General features: G+C 42.7%; 1 long non-coding RNA gene across 1 annotated transcript; it reads left to right on the forward strand.

Moving 5' to 3' along the window:
• The first annotated feature begins 32 nt into the window (after positions 1-32).
• LOC135327626 (uncharacterized) lies at positions 33-3,294 on the forward strand. Its single transcript, XR_010388030.1, has 2 exons — positions 33-1,019; positions 1,684-3,294. It is a non-coding gene; the product is annotated as an uncharacterized LOC135327626 (long non-coding RNA).
• Positions 3,295-6,257: the final 2,963 nt, after the last annotated feature.

Below are 6,257 nucleotides of genomic sequence, written 5' to 3' on the forward strand. Positions count from 1 at the left end.
CGGGGTGGTCTGCAGGGGCCTACGGGAGAAGCGGTGGATGGAGCCTCGGTGCACCCCTGTCGTGGGCTCCAAGTCAGTACTCGTGTTTCGGGTGCTCGTGAGCCAGCCCCCTGCTGTGGTATGGGCTCTGTGGGCCCAGGGTGGAGGACGAGGCCCACCCTGACAAACTGAAAGTCTGCTCTGAGGAAAATAGACCACGTTTGGGTAAAGGGAGGCCAACGAAAGAGCATAAGGAAGAAATGAAATGATATAAAGCTGTGGGATAGGTGGGCATCTCGGCGTACCAGCTGCCTCAGGATTATCACAGTTGTTGTCAGCATCCCAGCAAAAGAAGGATTTGAGGGGATGGGGTCGTTTTGTGGATGTTTGCTGAGTGTGCCTTCAGAACAGGAAGAATAGCGCTGAAAAGAGTTTATAGGACCTTTGTCTTGGCGGATATGGTCTAGCAGAAGCTGGAGGGCTCAGGCCAGATCTGATGCTCAGTTAAATCAGCTTAGGTTTTTCTTTGTCTTACGGCACATTAGGTTAGACCCATAACATCAAAGGTTGAGGATCTCTCCCTAATGATGCAGGATGTGTATGTGGAGATGGATGGAGGTTCACTGCCAGGGAGCAGACACTGCACCCTGTGCCTACGCTCTGGCCTAGATGCTGCCGTCCTGTGAGGCATTCTTGTGCTGAGTAGGAACTGCCAGATTAGGATCACCATCTCTGGAAACAGGACAGTGTCGATCTGACTTTTGAAAGACAGCTGAAGACACTCCGACATTTGCAAACCCATAAGTTAGAAATAAACAGAGTGAAATAACTGAGAGGTGGATCTGTGCTGTCTGCCTGTCCTCGTGGGCGTGTGTGGAGGGAGTTGCCCAGGCCACCTTGACTTCATTTAGCATCAAAGGCTGTGACCCCACAAGCTCCAGGCAGGCTGCCCTCTCCACTCCGCGAGCGCATCGCTGAGCAGAGCACCAGGGCTTATTTAAACATCTCAGAAACAAACTGTCTGACAAGCTATCAGAGAGGTTTGTGGGAATCACCCCTCGGGGACTGCATGTCTTCTGACAGGGCAATGTCTGATCAGCTACTGGCAGACCAATTTAGTTACTTGTCTAGCAGCTGAAAGGAAAGACTAAACTAATCTGTGTACTATCCTGGAGCATAAAATGAGATTTATAAGTTTCCTGGATTTTTAAATAAAATTTAAAATACTTTTGCAGCTGTTGATTTATTGGATAGTTAAGAGAGTTGCTTATGTTTTTAATGATCCATAAATTATCCATTGCATTTTTAATGTAATTGGTTTTGATCTATTTTCTTTTCTTCATAACTTGATTCTATTGTAAGTTACTGGAATAAGCACAAATAACCATAGCAACCGAAACAACAATAATATTTTCAAATATTTATAATTAGGCCATCAATATGTGGACAGGAGTAAAATAAACCACAGTTATGCTGCAAATTTTGTCCTTCAGCCTTCCTCATAGCTGCTGTTTCGTACTGTATCATGTTACATTTTTTGTGCAACTACACTTTTCTACTAACACTCTAGCATGTGGATTCACACTTTGAATTCAATAGAACTGCATGTGTACATAAAGTTAATTACATGCGTAAATGTACATATAACAGGGAAAGGGGGAGGGGGTAACCCTAACCTGCTCACTTGTGTTTCATTTTTCCAAGGTCTTTCATGGAAAAATTGCAGATCTGAAGGGAGGAGAACTGAAAATCATCTTTCATGCAAGTTTCTTGCTCTCAGAATGAGCAGACTGAAATAATTTTCAGGGTAATATTGAAAGTGTTACTACTGCTGCACTTAAATCTTCCTAAATGCTTTTTATAATCAATATTATAGGAAAGTTACTTCATTTGACAGCTTATTACGTGCCCTAAACATTGTGTTGTAATACATTAAAATGAATAAATGTACAGATGCTGTGTGCTTTTTCCAAGCTTCCTCTATTCAAACATTCACTGTGTATCTGCATTATCACATTAGTTCTCTACTCTGCAGACATAACTTTCCATTTTGTTTACAAGTCCACGATATTGATGCTTTCTATTTTAACAATATTTTTTCTCTGTTTTAGAGCTATCGAGGCAAAAAATACACAAATGTACCTTAGTATAAAGCACTACTACTGGGCATAGCTGTCATTATTCAGAAGCAACGAATGCATACTTTTTTATTTCATAAATATACTAAGTCATAATTTCTGTCTGTTAAATGAAGTATTTCACATGCCTAAAAAAGTTTGTAAAGTTTAGTTTCAATAATCAGGTAACTACTGTGGATATTTCACCTTTTCTGCTATTTTCAACCATTTGGGGGTTGAATTTTCTAGCTTCTAGCTTATGGTTCTGTATTATCAGTATGCCAATTTTTTGCATATTTTTATTATTTCAGACCCTTCCTCTCCCCCAGGCTGTATTTGTTCTACTGGGATTTAAAAATTATTACCTGCATAAGTGTTTGTGGGACTAAGGTTTTGCACTATGCTCTCTGCAGGGTAGTTATCATTTATGTCTCCTTGTCCTGCAGATGTCTAGTATATAAAAACCATACATCTTCCCATCAGTTATGGGACATAAACAAATAAGTGTGGAGAAAAAGAGGGATAATGACAACATGTAACCAATGCTTAAAACTGGAATTAAGAAGTTAGAGAATTAAAGTACACAAAAAGAGATGCAAACTGTACAAAACTCTTGTGTTTCCAGGGTGCGCTTTTGCTGTGTGTCTGTCTCCCCCTTGGGACCCAACATGGCAAGAAGGATTAGGACAACAAATTTTCAGGGTGGGCAATTCCTCCTGAAAGTATTAGGTGTGTCTTCTGTAACGTGTTCCTTATACGTAATTGCAAAAGGCCTCCTATGTAACTGCAAAAGGCCTTTTTATTAACCAGAGGAAAAGCATCTTTGGAACTCGTCTCCTTTACATTTGCATAAAGTATACCTCAAACCCTCTAGAAAAAAATTCTTTTCATGAGCAAGCCTCTGCATGCCATATATAAAGCTTCAGATTTTTCCACGTATTGAAATCTCTTCCTACTCTATCTCAGTGCAGCTTCCAGTGCTTTTGATCCTTTTAGCTGTCGCCTTCCTTGCACAAGATATGAGTCAGATTCCATTGTCATCTGCTTCATTGTAAAATGTGGTTAATATCCGTTAAATCAATAGACCTGATTTAGATTTGCACTGGGGAAACTGAGTTAAGCACGTGGAAACATGTTTCTGGCTCTGTTCTTTTTTTTGCTTGAATCCTGTAGTAGTAAATCTCTATTTTGATTTCTACTGGGGCCTTTGTATTTTTTTCCTTATCCCCTCTGTTATCTCCCTCAAATCAGAAAACACTACTAATGTGATTACCTAGACTACCTTCTTCCTTTTCTCCTGCACATTTTCTATCCTGCCTCTTATACTTGTATTTACTATTTCTTAGGTAATTCTCCAATACCATCCTTGAAACAACAGGAGACCCTATGCATTCATTTTCTTTACTTCTTCCTGTTACCTCTAATGCTTCCCTGTAATGTAGAGCTTCCTCGTAAGTCAGTCTGTGTTTAGACTTGTCTGGTGCTGCGCAGCCTCTTCTCCTGTCCATTTTCTGTTCCTCTTCCCTCTAACAACTCTATAGACTGCTCCATCCTTTTTGTACCAGCTTAAATAACTCTAACCCTTCTTTGTGTTTTCACTCTCTGAAAATTCATTGATCATTATCACAATTGCCTTTATCTGACCTGTAATTTTCTTTTTTAGTTTCTCAGTTTTCATCTTTCTTCATAAGATCAAGGCACGTCAGCTAGCTAGTTGCTAGTATTGCCCTTATTTTGAGCTCACTGTAGTTTGCCAAAATTGTCCTGCCCAGAACCAAAGAGCTGACTAGGAGAGTCTGGCGGCCGCCTGACCAGATTGCCATGGGAAATGATTCTCTCTAAAGCTTTTGCATATGTGCCCCCAAATTGCACTGGCCTTTTTGGCTGGTGATTGCAAGCCCAAGTGTCTGCAAAGCACTAAATCAGTAATTAAGTCATGGTAAAGGATTAAGGGAGAAAAATGTAATGCATACATACATACATATATATTTATTAATCTATTTCAGCCTGCCCCCTTCCCTTTAGCGGTGTGACTTTCTTTCTGTACCATTTCCCTCTCTCTTCTTGATCTAGTTCTTGTTTGTGTCTTAGCAAGATCTACAGGGCAGCAGCCTGACCCTTATGTTTGTAAAACACACAGCGTATTATGTGCCTAGCCAGAAATAGCGATAAGGGAGCATAACTGGCTTATACCAGCCTTGCCCTCAGCTTGGTCTCTGCTCTCTGAGGAGGTCCAGCACTTTGCCATTGCCTCCCTTTTCTCCTGCACTCCTTTTTCTCTCCAGGCCACCTCTTTGAGTTTTATCAAAGGATAAGCCCTTTGAGGTAGGTGACTCACAGCTCAGCACTTCCTTTGACTCATGCTTTGCCTCCTAGGACATTGGTCAGCTCTTTCTAAAACACATTTTTTTTGTTGCTTATGACAACACTCCTTGCAGCTTATGTCTCTGATTCACTATCACTGCTCCTGGATCAGAGCTGGCCTTATTTTACAGTTGGTCAAAGCTGCATTTCTCATGTGATTTTTCTTTTTCGGAGCCCGGCTGCCGGGGCTGGGTTTTGAGGACGAGGGGCTGCTCACCACAGCCCGTCCTGCCGGCGCGGAGAGGCAGCCTGGCCCTTTGCCTTCCCAGGCAGCAGCACCACTGCTAATCAGCTGTTTGGCGGAGAGCAGCACGGCCCCTGTGGCTCCCAGTGGCGTCCCCCCCCCGACACCGTGCGGTGACTGTGCGGCTGGTGGCATCGCACAGGTGTTGCTGATGAGAGCATAGCAAATATTTAGCTAGTGCAAAACAAGTGCTAGAATCCAGGTCACTTCCCAGGAACTGTGTTGTCTCTGGAGGGCAGGGCTAGTATGACTGGAAGTTGCTAAACGCCCATCCTTGGCACTAGCACCAGCAGAAATGATTGATCACGTACAGGAAGTAGCTCTTGAGATACTGTGCTTGCCTTTCTTCACGTAAGTATTTTTCAGAGAAGTGGTGCAGTGCAATCTTTAATGCATTCATGCATTAGTATCCTATTAAGTATCCTAGTCAGGCACATTTCCTTGGCTGGATGCAGTGTCTCACACACTTGCCCTATGCTCCTGGCCTGTCAGGCCATATTTACTGCTGGCAGGAGGAGGGGCGATATGATAGCTTTTGGTGGGTTTCCAGCTTTAAACAGGAATGAGTTTGGCCTGGTGTTTGAAGATTATAAATCAGTAATGCAACTAATAACCCTACCGCTAAGGAGAGACTAGGTCCCTCCTCAAGAGCTACGTCCAGTGTTATTAAAATGTCTTGGACTCGAGCAGCTCTCTGCAGCTGGTGCTGCTTTTCAGTGGAGTGAGTAGAAATAGATTTCAACATGGGCAAAACACAGTCCCCCCAGGCAGGTCAGCTGTAACTGTTACTAAGCTGCTGCCCTGTTTGTTATGTGCTAGAATTTCCTAGACAGCGGGAAAAGAAGCAGATCGGACTCTGTGTGGTTCCTAGCAGGGGGCAGCTTCCATCTGGGATTTGGATTGTGAACTCTGAGGCAGCGCTGAAAATCCCAGCTGCAATTTTCTGAGCAGCAGAAGTAGGTCATGCAGTTAGTTATAGAGAAGTACAGGTCCTGTTTGGTGCTGGAGTGCCCGTTCCTCTGGGAAGGGCAGTCCTGTCCTCTCACTGTGCTCTCCTTGATGCATGGTTGGCATCGCTGCGCTTTGACATCATTCCCAGAACTGATACTTCCCAAACTGAGAGCTGTGTGAATTGCAGTATTTGAAATTATTACTTTTACTGGCACCCTCATCACCCTGTGTAACTGCGTTTATGAGACATGGTGCATTATGAAAAAAGCATGGAACAAATAGATCTAACAAGTAAGCAGGACATGCATCACTTTGTAATTATGCATAACTATACTGTTACATAAATGCTTTTCTTGGGGAATCACCACTGACGGAAGCAACTTTGCCTATCATGTTTGGGCTAGATAAAGGCACTGATTCATAATACTTTGTTTCCTGCTTCTTGTACAGTAAATGGATTACTGCCTACAATTTCTGTAGTAATTAATGAAGATGAGAGATTGATGCAGTGATAAAACTGGGTCTTCTGAAGTAGAGGTCTGGCAGACAGGAATGCTTTGCCTCACATGTCAAAGCTCACAGTGTTACTGGAGTATTACCAG

Source organism: Dromaius novaehollandiae, chromosome 2 (genome assembly GCF_036370855.1).
Source record: "Dromaius novaehollandiae isolate bDroNov1 chromosome 2, bDroNov1.hap1, whole genome shotgun sequence".
Classification (NCBI taxonomy): domain Eukaryota; kingdom Metazoa; phylum Chordata; class Aves; order Casuariiformes; family Dromaiidae; genus Dromaius; species Dromaius novaehollandiae.